At 52.1% G+C, this 16020-nt stretch overlaps 1 protein-coding gene and 1 long non-coding RNA gene across 6 annotated transcripts in view; one reads left to right on the top strand and one right to left on the bottom strand.

The window, feature by feature from the left end:
* The window catches only part of RALB (RAS like proto-oncogene B), a 62206-nt gene that overhangs the window by 27553 nt on the left and 18633 nt on the right, over positions 1 to 16020 (bottom strand). The window contains exon 1 of one of the 5 annotated variants that reach the window (XM_082464745.1): positions 12727 to 12881. The exons of 1 other annotated variant lie outside the window; for it this stretch is intronic. The gene's annotated coding sequence lies outside the window, so the exon portion shown is untranslated. Of the gene's footprint in view, positions 1 to 12007; positions 12535 to 12726; positions 12882 to 16020 lie in introns of those variants that run through there. 3 more of the 5 variants (XM_082464742.1, XM_082464744.1, XM_082464743.1) reach the window with 3 other exon arrangements.
* Positions 12985 to 16020, top strand: part of LOC309662284 — a 130006-nt gene continuing 126970 nt past the window's right edge. Inside the window, exon 1 of the long non-coding RNA XR_014264614.1 lies at positions 12985 to 13481. This is a non-coding gene — a long non-coding RNA (uncharacterized lncRNA). The remainder of the gene's footprint in view (positions 13482 to 16020) is intronic.

Raw genomic sequence — 16020 nt, 5'->3', positions numbered from 1 at the left:
GGAGCTTCCAGGGAAGCCCACTGCTCTGCCCCTTGTATGTCTAGGACTCTTGTCCACAGTGACAGAAGCCCCAGGTGAAAGTAGCTTAAGCAGAAAAGTCACCGATCGGCTCACACAGCTGATGTCCAGGGACCAGGACGATGCCGCCAGGACCAGAACTTGCTCTCTGGTCGTGGGTCTCCCCTCTCCAACCTCATGGCCCGCTACTCTGCCCCAACCATCGCCCCCCTCCCAACCTCAGGCCTCTCGCAGTCAACGCTCAGACTCGATTCCTTGTCCTGTGGGCTTCCACATTCACATCACGTCCTCAGGGAGGCCTCCTGGACCACCCGGCCTCAGGCAGCCCTCGCATCCCCCACCTCTGCCCTTTGCGCCTCTCACTGCCCTGACCCCAGCCTGCAGTTCTTTTCTTATTTCCTACTTACTTGCTTTTTGCTATTCATTCCACAATAACTGAAGCTCCCTGAGGGCAGGCCCCAGAGCTGCCTTTCCTTCTTGTATCCTGCCACTGTAGGGATATTTCCCTTTTATCATCACATAAATCATGCTGCAACCTAAATAACATGGATTTTACCCACACTGTGGTGTGAAATCTAGCGCATGGCGTAAACTTGACACTTGGGGATTCATTCATATCTTATTTCAGATACTTATGGTCAAAAGCCTAAAAACTGTTAAGCCACTACTTCCTTATTTCAAAAGCAAAGTTTGACAAGCGGATAACATTAGTTTATATTTTTTAAGGTTTGAGAATTTGTCACTAAAGAATTTTAATCTCTTAAGGTTGTTATTTCAATACTCTTTAAGAGTCTCATCATTTCACCCACTGCTTTAAATGAGCACTTATGGTCATCTGATTGCTATCTGGTTGGCAGCGACCTTTCTGACTGGCCGTCTCGTACCCGATCTGCCTCTCGGAAGGGAGCCCAGGCCCCTGCAGGGGACAGCTGAACCTGGACGGCCAGGTGACGGGAAGGGCAGGACAGCTGCTCTGAGCACCTGAGCTCCAGGGGCTGCTGGTCACCCAGCCAGGGGTCTCCACAGCCACAGACTCACGGGGGCCGTGGCTGAGCCCTCCCGCAAATCTTTCTAGCAAACAAAGATACTCGGTATGGACTTCTCTAGCTGGTAAATTTGCACGTTCTTACTGCTTTTCACGAAACGGGGACTCCAGGAGTGCCGGTCCTGGCAGGAAACAACTGCAGTCATCAGAGCGCTCAGTTTCTCTCTGTAGTCTCAGCCTTTCCCACGTGTACTGACTCAGAGAAGGAAACTCCAGGGCGCCCTCCCTGTGTGCAGCTGCTACTGCCCCCAGCACCGGGAATAGAACATTTTTATCTTCCCATGCAGGTATGACTCAGTTTCCATGTCTATGAAAATAAGGAAGTTGAATTAAATGATCTAAGTTCCTTTCCAAGTTTTTGCTGTTTTTTTTTTCTTCTGAAATTAGATCTGCAAAACAACTTAGTGCTCCCGTGTGCCTAAGGAAATTTGTTTTAGGTGTTTCTGTTCCCTAAAGCATATCTCTTTATCCGTTCTCCCACCAAAGGGGGGGAAAAAAAAAACCAACCTTAAACGCAAACGAACTCAATTAACTAACACAAAGCCAGAAAGCTCTGAGTTACTCCTCATAAGCACCTACCTCTCGTCTGTACCTCTGGGCACATGTTCCTTCCTCCTGATGGAGTGGCCACCTGAATATCTCCTTCCCCACCTTCCTGGACAGCCCGCCGCCCAGCTTAGCTGACCCTCCCAGTCTACGCAGGCTCCCAGGCCTGTCAACACCACCCACGGCTGCACTGCATGAGGTCTGTCCCGCAGAGACACCGAGAGCTGCCCATTCATCCTGTGTGCCGTGTGCCTGGCACTTAGGAGATGTTCAATCCGTGGTGGATAAGAAAAGCAAGTTCTCCGTCTGGGTTGGGAGGCCTCAAAAGGACAAGTGGTAACTGGTAAACTCTGAGAAGTGTATTCCCTTGAAGGATGACTCTGCTGAACTACAAGCTAAGCAATAAGAAATGGTGGAGGGTAATTGGCAAGCTCTGGTTGTTTAAGAACGTGTGATTATTTCTGAAATAAAGACCTCTCCCACCAGGCCCTCACCCCGCCCAGGGAATCTGGGGATCTCACTGGCCTTGGAGAGGGCCACCAATTTAGACCTGAGCTTCTTCCACCTGCACAGGCCACCGTGGAGACAGGGAGCTGCTTCACTTCCCGACGGCTGAAGGTCAAGTCTGGAACTAGCGCGTACACGGCCCCGTCCCGAATGACTAACCCAAATAAGATCCTGTTTAGAGACGTGCTACCACCACTTCTGCATTATCTGCTAGCACATCACATGCACGCAGACAGAGCTATGTGACCTGGAAGGTCACTTAACTGGTCGGTGGCAGGGCTGGGAGTGGCCACCCAGCCGTCCCGCCTCAGCATCCCCAGCCTGAGCTGGACACGGTGCTGCTCCATGAGTGGGCCGGGCTGGGCTGGGAGAGGCCTTCAAACGTGGTGAGAAGTCCTGGAATTCGTGGATCAGAAAGCTCAGCAAGAGACAGAAATGCAGAGGCAACTCGAGCACAAGCTCTATCAATAAAACACAGACCTGAGAGGAAACGTACAACAAAAAGCAGTTATCATACACCCCAAAGAACGGAAAGCAGGGACCTGAATAGATATCTGTACACCCGTGTTCAGAGCAGCATTATTCACAATAGCTAAAACGTGGAAGCAACCCAAGTGTCCATCGATGGATGAATGGAAAACAAAATGTGGCCCATCATACAGTAGAATATTATTGAGCCTTAAAAAGGAATGAAATTCTGACATATGCCAACATGGATGAAGCTTGAAGACATTAGGCTGAGTGAAATAAGCTCCCACAAAAGAAAAACCCCTTGTGATTCCCCTTATCCGAGGGCCCTGGAACAGTCAGAGTCATAGAGATGAGAAGCAGACCAGCGGGGGCCGGGGGCCGGGGGCCAGGGCCAGGAGGATGGGCTTAGTGTCCAATGGGCCCCGAGTTTCAGATGGGATGATGCAAGTGCTTAGGAGTCGGGACAGTGGAGATGACCACACAACAACGTGCATGTACTTAACGCCACTGAACTGTACACGCAAAAAATGTCAAAATGGTAAATTTTATGTCATGTATATTTCACCACAACTTTTTAAAAAGTAGCTATATACCAACTGCAGTGTGGATCAGGAGGAAAAGCTGCTCAACTTGAAGTTTGGAGCCTGCCATTAGGGAGCTAACGACCTTGGTTAAGTTGCCTTTCTCAGCCTCCGTGTGATGCATAAAATACACAGATCTGTATCCTCCGGGTCATTATCAAGAAACGAGAAAACCCCTATCGCGATACCTGGCTCTGAGTAAGCGCTTCGCCTTTGGAGTATCACTCTGATATTCTAGCAAGTCTTGAGAAGGAAACTGGCCGAGGAGCCGAAGCTAAGCCGCGGCAGGGCACTGCCATCAGAGTCGTGTCCTCCATCGGGCCAGCCCCGGCCTCCAGCCCGCTAGCTCACCGGCTCCCGTGCCGGCCCGCCGTCACTCTCCGCCTCTGGACACGAGAGCCCTGGCCTCCAGCACCTTCCCGCGGGCCCACGCCCCTCCTTCCCCGGCAGAGACCCCGCAGCCTCTCCCTCCCGCTCACCACCCTTCCCGCTGCCGGAGCGGGAAAGCAAGCCACGCAACCAGCCCCAGGAAACGTCACAGGCCGGGCGTTTAGGGTCACAAAGCGGGAACGGGCATGCACCCCCCGCTTCCCAGAAATCTCCCTGGGAGGCTCCCCAGGCCCTCCCCATGCTCGCTCTGCCCCAGTGCCTTACCTCATCTTCCCCAAACAGAGGCCACCGGGCACGCCGCCCCATTGCTCCGCCTCCCAATCCCCAGCCGCCCGCATCCACGCCCACCTCCTCCCGGGCTCCTGCAGGCCAGCCCTCCACGCAGGCTCCGGACTCCGTGCTGCCCCCTCGCCCCAGAGCGGCCCTCTGCCGTCACCCTCCTTTCCCTGCACCGCGAGGCAGCCTTCGCCTCCCTACGGGACCCTCCCCCACAGCATACAGACGGTTCTGTTTAACCTTCGTCCTAAACACGTACGCCCCTCTGGTCCCCGTACGCCCCTCTGGCCAGTGACACAATTTCTCTGTGGGCCTGGCTACCTGTGCCAGTGCCTCTCGGGCAGATTCCCTGGGAATCTTGTTCAGACGCGCATTCTGACTTGGCAGGTCTGGGGTGGAGCCCAGGATTCGGTTCTGCCAGCGCCGCCCAGACACTGCTCCCCCCACAGAGCCCCTCTGAGTAGCAGGGCCTTGTGCTTCTTCCCTCCGTCCGAATCCGCTCTGACCCTGCACCCTCCCCCAGCACAAGTTCAGCGAGACCATCCCGTCAAGGTCGCCGATAAACTCCATGCTGCAGACTCCAGCTAAAGTTCTCTTTCTCCTCTCCGGTCCTCTCAAACACGAGGGTGCAGCCGCTGAGACAGAAGTGTGCCCAGCAAGGGGAAGGCGCCTAGCGGGCCAAGCAAAGAGCCCTCTGCATCTCCCTGCAGACACGGTCCCCCGGGCCCTGCGGCCCCCCAGCCCTGCTGCTCCCCTGGCAGGGGGTCCCGTCAGGTCCTTCTCCTCTACCTGGCTTCCCGTGTCAGTTCTCCTCAGAGCTCAGCCTTCCCCCTCACCTCCCCACTCTCCCCTGTGGGGATCTCATCCGTCTCAGCAGCTTTATCTGTAGCCCCCAAACTCTCAGGACGCAGCCCAGGGCGCTCTCCTGACCTCCAGGCTCCTTCACCTCCTCTGCCTTGGGCCACCTCTCCCCGCTCGGGTGTCTCACAAGCATCTCCAGCTTAACGTTCCCAGAAGAGAACTCTTTGATTCTTCCCCCCTTAAAAGCTGCTCCTTCTCCATGATTCCCCATAGCCAGCCATACTCATCACTACCACCAGAAACCCAGGAGTCACCTGTGACCCCTCTTGCCCCTCCGCCGCCTCAATTCACGACCAGTTCTACTGATTCCACCTCCAAGTCCCACTCCAAAGCCATCTGCTTCCAGAGCCCAGAGCCAGCCACCAACCACTGACCAGCCACGACCTGCTCACTGGCCTCTCATCGCCACTTCAGCCTGTCCACAGCCTCTTCTCCACACAGCCCCTGCTGCAAACAAAAGCCCCTACAAGTGGACGCGTGTTCACCATGAATGAAACCCAAACCCTCCACCCACCGTCGCCCCCAAGACCCTGCACCGGCCTTCCCCCAGCCAGTGTGCCTTCCTTCAGCTCCCAGCACAGGCCAAGTACTGTCCTGCCCAGGACCCCTTCCACACGCTCTACCCTTTCCTCATCTGGCTTTTAGGAAGACCCGAAGCAAGAGGAAGCACGGTACGCTCAGGCAACTGAAGAAAGATCCACGTGGCTGCCTGGAGCAGAAAGAAAGAGGCGGAGCCTGGCATGAGATGAAGGTAGAGAGGAAAGTAAGGGCCAGTAGGCCCAGTAGTTTAGGGAGTTTAGACTTTTTGCTGAGTGCACGGAAAAGCCTTTCAAGTGTTACAAGCAAATGGGTGACAAAATTAGACTTGCAAGTTGAAAAGATCATTGTAGCTACAGTGTGGAAAAGCAGAGTGGCCCAGAGCAGACGGGGCAGATGCAGCAGGCCTGGCCTAAGGGAATGACAGTGGACACGGGGATGGTGGACAGGCTTTACACCAGTTAGGAGGTTATGATACTGTGAGTTATGAGAAATACATATGCGGTCATTCAGATGACCTAATTATAGTTCTCATACGTCTTTGGTCTTTGTCCACAGCTTCTGGCCCACGGCTCCCAGAACCCTTGGAACTTCCTGAATGATAAGAGCAAGGGGAGCACCTTTTGTTATGTTTGGTCACTTGTCCTCAGTTCCAGAAAACGATTCAGAGCCATAAAGGTGACGTGAGCGTCTTGTTGTTCACAACAAGCCCCTTCCCACCACAACTGGGTTAGGCCGATGAGGGGACTCGGGGGAAGCACCTGAGGACGCCGGGGGAACCAGCCTTGAAAAGAGGGCTGGAACTTTCAGCCCCACCCCCTGATTTCTGGGGAGGAGGGAGGGGCTAGAGGTTGAATCAGTCACCAATGGCCAGTGATTGAATCAGCCACGCTTGTGTGACGGCGCCTCCATAAGAACCGAAAAGAAGGCACTGAGGAGAGTTTCCAGGTGGGAGAACCAGAGCGCGCGGTGGCACGTGCCACTGTGGGGGGCCCCAAACTCCACAAGGACACGTGCTCCTGTGTTTGGGACCTCACCCTGTGCACCCCTTCACCTGGCTGTTGATTCACATCCCTTGTAACAAGCTGGTCATCCAGTGAGTAAATGGGCTTCCTGAGTTCCGTGAGCCACTCCCGCAAATTAGCTGAACCCAAGCAGGGGGTGGTGAGAACCTCTGGTTTATAGCCAGTTGGTCAGGAGTGCAGGCGACGACCTGGCACCTGAAACCCAATCAGGGTGTCACGGGGACCTCCGATCTGTAGCCGCTTGGTCGGAAGCACAGGTGACGACCTGGACCCGCAACTGGTGTCTGAAGCGGCGCCAGTCCTGCGGGACTGAGCCCTTGAGCTGTGGAGTCTGGCGCTACCCCTGGGTAGAGAGTGTCACGGTCGGGTTGAAATGAAGGACGCCCCACTGGTGGCAGAGGGTTTCTCAGTGGTGTGCCCTCACCCACCCCACCTTGGAGTCGGGTGTAGAACCCCTTTAGAAGTTAAAAAAACAGCAGACTTTACAGAACGAACATATGCAATTTGAGATTTAAAAAAGGCCTAATATGCAAGGGTGAGGAGAGGTACCACGCTGGCTGAAATCCAGTCCTAACGATGGGATCAGCTACTCCACAATGGCTGACTGGCCACCCATCTTTTCCTGTTTTGACTGGCAGGAGGAAGGAGGGGACAACGGGAGAGGATAAACGGCAGGATAAAGGAAAGTAAGACACTAGCTCATAAACTGGGGCAGCGGATGGGAAAAGAGCCAAAAATAGGAAGAGAGGAACGGCAAATTGTGCTGACTTTTCCACTTGGCCTCCTGATGAGTCCAACAGCCTTGAACTGGGCTGGAATGAACAGAAGCAATTCTCAGAAGACTTCATTTGCTGAAGTTACAATTTAACATGATTTATGAAGCCTCTTGTTATAAATATGCTTGAGTCAAAGGATATCTGTTACATGAAAGTACTAGAATCATAGAATTTTTAGAGACGGAAAGAAACCTGGAGGTCACTGACTCAGGCTTCCGTCTCAGGATCCCTAAATTCTTCTCTCCACGTATGGACACTCCAGAAAGATTTCATCTAGAAGCTAAATGTATTAGGGTTTCAAAAGAGAAATGAAGAATTGCTAAGCAGAGAAATATTGTCCAAAGCTTTATGGTAATTGGAGGAGAGGCTTTTTTTTTCCCCCCCGGAATGCCATAGTTTATTTATTGGTCTTAGCGTCAGGGCTCTAGAAAACTTTTTCCTGTGATTATGCCTCTTTTCTCCCTCCCTCTTTTTCAAAAAAACTTTTTATTGTGGAAAGTTTCACGCATACATAAAGACAGGAAGAAGCGTTTAATAAACAGCCTTGTGTCCATCACCCAGATTCTCCAAGATTTTTTCAGCTACTTTGCCAGTGAGTTTTATTTTTTAAAAATACACAGATGATTAATGACTGACTTTAAGCTGTTCATCAGGGAGATCATTTTGGCAATAATTTTTTACCGATTTGTTCCAGGGTTTAAAAAAAACTCAGCTGTTCCATTTTGTTTAGGGACTAGCGAGATTTTAATTTCTAATTTCCAAAGCTACTGCATATTTGGCTAATTAATCCTAGCATCTGACAATGAAGGAGCAGAGAAAGAACATGACGTTTCAAGTATAATATGAAAAGTTTCTAGAATAGTAAAAACTCCAGCTGCATTTTAATCTCCTATGGTACAAACTTCAGGAAGCATATGAAACAAAACCTTCAAAAGGAAACTGTGGTAGTTAGCCTCCAAGAATGCCAGTGGCCCTCAGGCTTCCCCAGGGCAGCCCACTCCCACACTGCACCAGGCTGGCCCATGTGCTGGCAGAAGGGATGGCGCATGGCTTCCAAGAGGAGATCCCAGGACACGGCAGTTTCCATCGTGATCATCCTCCTCTCTCTCCCTCTCTCTCTCTCTCTCCCTCTCTCTCCCTCTCATGTCACTTGCCCCGGGGAGAAGGTGAGCGCCCAGGTTGTGCAGAGCTCTGTGGAGCGGCCACGTGGTGAGGACTGAGGCCCCCAGGCCACAGGCATGTGAGTCCCCCATCTCGGGGCAGTGATCACAACCTCGGGAGAAACTCTGAACCAGAGCACCCAGCCGAGCTGCTCCCAGATCCTGAACTTCAGAAACTATGTGATCATAAATGTCTGTTGTTTCAAGCTGCTAAGTCTGGGCCAATTTATTACACAGCAGTAGAAAATTCACTCAAAAGACAGACAAACTTTTGAGGCAGGCAGCCACACAGCACCAAACTACTCTATTTCCTTCAACTCATGCCATATACTAAGCAAAATTACATAGCTTGGAATGTTTTAATTTGGATGAGACCTAACTCAATATTTTGTATGTCGATTCCCAATCTAGTGGGCCTAAATCATACTGTATACATATTGCCCGCGAAGCACTGACAAAAGCAACAAAGACAACAATGTATTAGCCATTATCTATTAATGGCACCTGTTTCTGCATTTAGACTTCGATTTTTTAAAAGGCAAAAACTCCCCAAAGATTGGTCTACAACCATGACAGAGAACACTCAGGAAAATGATAAGCACTTACTTTTTTTTTTAGAGTAACATAAACTTAAATTGAGACCCGGCTGGTATTTTGCAGTTGCTATAGGAACCACACGTACCTTCCCTCTTTTGACACTCAGCATCCACATTCTCTTCGTCTTTCTTTCCACTCTCACCCACCCAAAAGCTCACATGCCCTGCCCTCGTGTCTGCTTGGCCCCTCTACTTTTTGGAACATCCAATATGTACACGTGCACACCCATATTTGTATTCCTAGGAACCAAAAGAACTGAGGAGCTAAAGGACACAGCTCATGGTCAAATCTCCAAGGCCAGATACTTATCTGGTATTGGTTAGATCAGGGAGTCTGTGCGAGCAGACAGCTGATGCTCAGTAAGTATCAGGTTCCCTCCTCCTCCTCGCCCACCCAGGCCCCCTCTGCATGATGCGGGAAGGGCTCCATTTCTCTGGTACTCAGGTCCCTTTCATTCAGACTCCTCAGCAACATGCATTCACTTTAGAAAAGCATCCAACGGGCTGTATGTTCTGTACAGGCAGCCCCCAACTTAGGATGTGACCCACGATTTTTCAACTTTATGATGGTGTAAAAGAGATACGCATTCAGTAGAAACCTACTTCAAATTTTGGATTTTGATCTTTTCCTGGGCTAGCAATATGCGGTAAGATACCCTCTTGCGTGGGCAGAGACCTAAATAGACACGTCTCCAAAGAAGACGTACAGATGGCCAATAGGCGCGTGACAAGATGCTCGACATCGCTAATTATTAGAGAAACGCAAATCAAAGCTACAATGAGGTACCACCTCACACCGGTCAGAATGGCCATCATCAAAAAGTCTACAAATAATAAATGCTGGAGAGGGTGCAGAGAAAAGGGAACCCTCCTATACTGTTGGTGGGAATGTAAGTTGGTGCAGCCATTATGGAGAACCGTATGGAGGTTCCTTAAAAAACTGAAAATAGAGTTGCCATATGATCCTGCAATCCCACTCCTGGGCATATATCCGGAGAAAACGATAATTCAAAAAGATACTTGCACCTTATGTTCATAGCAGCACTATTTACTCCAGTAGCCAAGAAGCAACCTAAGTGTCCATCAATAGATGAATGGATAAAGAAGATGTGGTCCATATATACAATGCATATTACTCAGCCTTAAAAAAGAATGAAATAATGCCATTTGCAGCAACATGGATGGCCCTAGAGATTCTCATACTAAGTGAAGTTAGTCAGAGAGAGAAAGACAAATATCATATGATACCACTTATATGTGGAGTCTTTTTTAAAAATGATACAAATGAACTTATTTACAAGATAGAAACAGACCCAGAGACATAGAAAACAAATTTATGGTTACCAAAGGGGATAGCAGGTGGGGGATGAGAGGCAGGGGGAGGTAAATTAGGGAGTTTGGGATTAACGTATATGCACTACTCTATACAAAACAGGTGAACAACAAGGACCTACTGTACAGCACAGGGAAGTCTACTCAATACCTTGTAATAACCTACAATGGAAAAGATTCTGAAAAACATATACACACACATATATATGTTTCACTTTGCTGTACACCTGAAACTAACACAACATTGTAAACCAACTATACTTCAATAACTAAAAAAAAAAAAAAAAAAAATTCCTCTCTGTGATGCTGGCCCACAGCCCCCATCAGCCACAGGATCACAAGGGGGAAGAGCTCAGACAGGACCGGTCCGTACCCTCCATACCCACAGAGCCGGTCTGTTTTCCACTCTGAGTACAGAATGCAATAAGCTACCTGAGATATTCAACACTTTATTATAGGACAGGCTTTGTTTTGGGTGATTCTGCCCAACTGGAGGCAATGGGGGTGCTCTGAGCAGGTCTAAGGTGGGCCAGGCTAAGCGATGGGGTTCAGCAGGTTAAGCGTATTAAATGCATCTTTGACCTACGATATTTTCAACCAATGGTGGGTCTATCGGGACGTAACCTCAGTAAGTCAAGGACAAGCTGGATTTGGAGCCAGTGACAAGTGGGACTCTTGCTACCACCCTGAGATAGGTCGCACCGGAAGCCTCAGAAGAGCTGCCAGGACCTCCCGGGGCTGTTGCTCTAGGTCGTTACACTGTCTCCACATTTAGCTTTCAGAAAGAGGCTCCAATTATGTTTCTAGGTGGGTAAGAATTTAGTAACTGAATGCAAAGACTTATTGTGGGATTGGGTGATGCAGCCCAAAGAATTATCTCAACCCTGTGGTCTAAACATTTCCAGAATCTCAAGCCATCTTCCACCAAGGCAAGAACCTTGAAGAATTAAGGCAAGAAATCAGAACTTTTCCACCTCTTCCACCTTCTACCAAGACCCACTGAGATCCCATTTGCGGCCCTATTCTTGTTTTCCTGTCTTTATGTGTCCAGTCCCGTATTCCCAAAAGACATCTAATAAGTTATTCCCCCACTTTTTTCCACACGAAACCCTGGGAAAGGTTCTACTCCTTGGGCATAGGGAAATCTTGCTGACACCTCGGGTCAGAATAGTCACTGTTTCCAATGGGAAATAACATGAATAGAAAAGGAAGGGAAGACCCAGATGGGGCAGGAGAAAGACGAGCTGTAGCAACTGAAGCCACACACGAGGGATGTGTGTCCCTGGCCTTATTCCCACCCCTAACCCTAACCCCCACCGCCACAAAGGACGCCTCCAGCGTTCCTTACTCCGTTGAACCCTAACAAGGAAGATAACGACTATCACCTTTTTACAGCTGTGGACTCCGCGGCACAGAGAAGTGCAAAGCTGTGCTCAAGATCACGCCACGAGTGAAGTTTCAAGAACCTGGTCTTCGCACCTTGCCCTCCTGTCTTTCCCAATATCCAAGGCTACCTTTCCCGCTCACCCTGCATCTGAGAACGTCGACATTCCAATCATACTGTTCCAGGTGGACGGAACACTGCCCGAGATTGTTTCCAACTTTGACATCCGAGAATCTTGCTGCTCTTCTTAAAATATGGGTCATTTACCCGCCTGAAGGATACACCATCCCCTCTGACAATCAGTGCCCACTATCCATCCTCAAAACCTAACCAAAAAAATTAAAAATGAGGTTAGGAAACCGGGACAAAGCAGAACGTTCACTGTTCTACAAGGAACGAAACCAAGTCACAGATAACTCCAACGAGCCATCAGCCAAGTCTCTCCCGATGGCAATTCTAAACGAGTGCGTGGGACACAAGAGCCTCTCTCCGGAACACTCACCTGAAGGCAACATCAAAGTTCCAACGTTTCCAGAATTCACACGAAAACGAGCACAGAACGGACGCTGCTCCCACGAGCAGCCTGGGCGCAGCTGTCTCGGCACCAGCGTCTGGACCCGCCACGGACACGACCTCCTAGACCTACCGGGGGCGAGACGAGGCGCACGGGCCGGTCCGGGTGCGCCCCGGGAGAAGCCGCCCCAGCGCCAGCCCCTCGCGGAAGGGAGCTGGGCGGTGGGGACAACTTTGCGCTCAGCCCCAGGACGGCAGCAACCCCAACACGCAGCAGACCGCGCAACTTCCGAAGCGCGGCCCCCGGGCGTCCCCGGCCAAGCTCCTGAGGCGCTAAGAAGTTTGCGCGACATTCACAGCCTCACCCTGACCACAGCGGCGACTAAGGGCCTGAGGAAGTGGACCCTCCTCGGCTGGAGGCCCGAAAGGCAGGAAGTGGCGGCAGAGGCCACTTGCGGGACAAGGGAAGGAGCGGCGGACTCGGGGGGCGGCTGGGGCGCCGCCCCCATCTCCTCCGCCCCAAGCGGGTCTGGGAGGACCCCCCCCCACCCGGCTCGAGCGGGGCCGCCGCCCCCAGGTCGCCCTCCGGCCACAGCCCTGCGCGGAGCCGGAGCCAGGGGCCACCCGTCCCGGGGCGCGCCCCCGCTCCCCCGCGCGCGCCCCACCCACCTCGCCCGCAGGGCCCAGCCGGGACACGGACACCCTTACCTGCGACCCGTCCCGCGCCGCCTAGCAGTCCGCACCGGCCCCCGCCCTTAAACCCGCCCCGCCCGCTCCTACGCCTCCTGTGGCGGCCGGACCCCAGCCCTGCCCCGCCGATTTGTCATTGAGCCGCCAGCTCGCTTCCCCACCCCCCGAGCGCGCGCCCGGCGTCGCCTAGGCAACCCCGCCCCTCGAGAGCGCGCCCTGCCGTCCGCTCCCGCCCGTCCCCCGGAGGCCTCGCCCATCGGGAGCCTACTAGCCAATCCGAAGCGGAGCTTCCCAGCCTTGGGCGGGGTGAGGAGGAAGCTTCGCCAATGAGAAGCCGCCTCTGGCGGGAGGGGCGGGCTCGGCACGCAAGCCACGCCCACCGCCACTTCCTCCTGTCGGCGGCTGACGCGCTGCACGTGACCACTGCTCCAGTGAAGGAATCCGAGCAGGTCTGGGGACTCTGGGCGTGGCGGGCAGGGGTGCTCCCGCTGTGGGCTTAGGTCAGGGCGAGGCCAGAGCCCTGGAAAGCAAAAGGGAAAGGCAGGCCTGATGTGGAGAAACCGAGGCAAATCACGATGCCTCCAGGCGGCTGTCTGGACGCCGGCCCGGGGCTCCCGAGGCGGGACCTCCGCCTGCCGCCACCACTCGCCAGGCTGATGACACCCCATTAGCAGTAATGGGGTTGCCAAGGCCTCGCAATGACTTGGCCCAGGTCACGTATGAGGGCCGGAATCCTCACCCCAGCGGTAGCCTCGATGTTGGAAGTTCAGTGGGTAAGCTCGTGGCCGACGGGGTTTTCACCCATAAGGCTCGGGAACTTGTAATTTCGATCCAAATAGGGTTTGGGTTGATTTTCCTAACTGCCTCTTCTTAGAGCTGAGTCCTACCCTCATTCCACTTCGCCTCCGCAGGATTTATGGCCCCACTGATCCCTACACAAACCTCATGGCACGTCCCTCACACACTGTATGGCAATAAGTTGTTTAAATGCCCGCCTCTATATCTCTAGGGATGAAAACTATCTCTTGTTCAATTTGATATCCACAGCAACTAGCACCGTGTAATTAATCCTTTCCTTGTTGATAATTATACATCAGGGTGCTGTGTGTGGTATATGAGAGGCTTTGTGCCTTGATTACATTGCTATGTATAAGCAACTAACAGAATCAGGCCCTCTACCAAGAACTGTATCAAAAAGCACAGAAGCTTTAACTTAGTCTTAAGCAACGGGCTTAACAAAAAACATGTCACCAGAATATCCTAGTGTTACCCTACTATCCTAAGTGTTCTGTTTTACGCTTCTCGTACGCATTAAAGGCTTATATTGCCTGCTAATTATATGACAGAAACTGTGCCAGGTGCTATAAGAGAGAAGGTAGGAGGCTTCTCAAAAAAGGAGGCTCTCTATGGACCTAGAGATGATCACACTAAGTGAAGTAACTCAGAGAGAAAGACAAATATCATATGATATCACTTATGTGTGGAATCTAAAATACGATACAAATGAACTTATCTACGAAACAGACTCACAGCCAGGTGGAGAACAGACTTGTGGTTGCCAAGGGGGAGGGTGTGGGGGAGGGGTGGGCTGGGAGTTGGGGTTAGCAGATGCAAACTATTATACAGAGAATAGATACACAACAAGGTCCTACTGCAGAGCACGGGGAACTATATTCAATATCCTGTTAAACCACAATGGAAAAGAATATGAAAAAGAATGTATATATATGTATATGTATAACTTGAATCACTGTTTGGCTGTACAGCAGAAATTAACACATTGTAAATCAACTATACTTCAATAAAATAAACTTTAAGGTAAAAAAAAATTTTTAAAAAGTCAGCTCTCTAGTATGTATAACCTAGAAGGGGAATCAGGTGCAAACTTTTTCCTATGGAGTAACAATGATGTGCACAGGTTTAGAATCAGGAAGCACAGATTCACAGAACTAGCAGTGGTTAGGAAGTTGCTTAGCCTCCGCGGGCCTCAGTTTCCCCAGCCATCCCATAGGAGCAGCACCTGTGCCCTGCAGGTGTGAAGATTTAAATGCAATTACCTGTAGAGCTCTTGGTAGGTACAGTGCTAGGAACTTGATGAGCGCTTAACAAATATTAGCTTCAACCGTGATTGCCGCCAGAGGCCAAGATGCGCACTCAAGCCCCTCGTAACCACCTCGGGGATAGCATTTCGTCCCGAGGCCCGTGGTGTCTGGGGTGTGCGCACCACTCATGCAGCCAGTGCTGTGTGCAGCCCGGTGGCAACGACCTGCTGTGATGTTGTCGTTTGACCAGATGCACGTTTAGACAGCGGAGCGGCTCCCCACAGCCCGGCCAGCTGAAATGGGCAGTTTAGGGAACAGGATCAGGGCTGTGGAGACGACCAGCGCTTCCTGTGCCCACACCCCTAGGGTCCACAGTGGCCACAGGCAGTTTCCTTACCTTTCCTGGGTGCGTAAGTGCCATTCCTGTGACTAGCAACAGAATGTCACGCAGGATGGAGGCAGTGGGCTTTCTGAGAAATGCTGCCCTAACTCTCTTACCCCATTCCACCCCCCCGCCCCCGCCTCCCCTCCTTTAGCTCCCAGGACTCAGAGGGATTCCCCTGGGACTCGGCCAGTAGGAACATCTGCTCGGCTCCTGGACACGCCAGGCCCCAGCTGAGCGTGGTGGATTCGGAGAGGACCAGCAGGACCCTTTTGGAAGGGCTGTCTCACAGGGGCCACAGCCCAGGAACGTGTCCCGTGGGGGGTGACCCCTGAGAGGTGACCGGCCACAGAGCCTCTGGGACTGCTCCTGTCTGGTCTCAGGGGACACCCCTGTCTGCTGAGCTTCTCCTAAGGGAACCCTGACTGCCCACAGAGCCAAGGGCCTGAACAGCAGGGATACGAGATCCCCAGCAGGCCCCTGTATGGTCACTGTCACCCACTGCAGCTGTAGAAAAAGCATTCTAGATGCTGCCTCTTTCAAAACTATCAACTGGGTCCAGAGCGCTGTCTGACAAGTATTTCCAGTTCTCTCTCCAGGGCACTGGCGGGGCCTGAGCTTCTCAGCTCCCTGTGCTTGAGTGAGGTGATGTGACTAGTTCTACCCAATGAGCTGGAAGCGGAAGGGACACGTAGTCATTTGGGGGCAGGAGAGTGTCAGTGCGAGACCCTTCTCGGTGGCGCGGCTGCTGGGAATGTTTGGGAGGGTGGCCGCGCTGTCGGCCCCGGCGCCTGCAGTGAGCCCAGCGCCTCTCACCCCCGCCCCCGCCAACCTGAGATGGACACTGACCGTGGCTGAGACACAAACGTTCGTGGTTTGAAGGCGCTA

The sequence above is a fragment of the Balaenoptera physalus genome, assembly GCF_965194825.1.
Source record: "Balaenoptera physalus genome assembly, chromosome: 6".
NCBI classification, from domain to species: Eukaryota; Metazoa; Chordata; class Mammalia; order Artiodactyla; family Balaenopteridae; genus Balaenoptera; species Balaenoptera physalus.
This window is presented reverse-complemented; position numbering and strand designations above follow the sequence as displayed.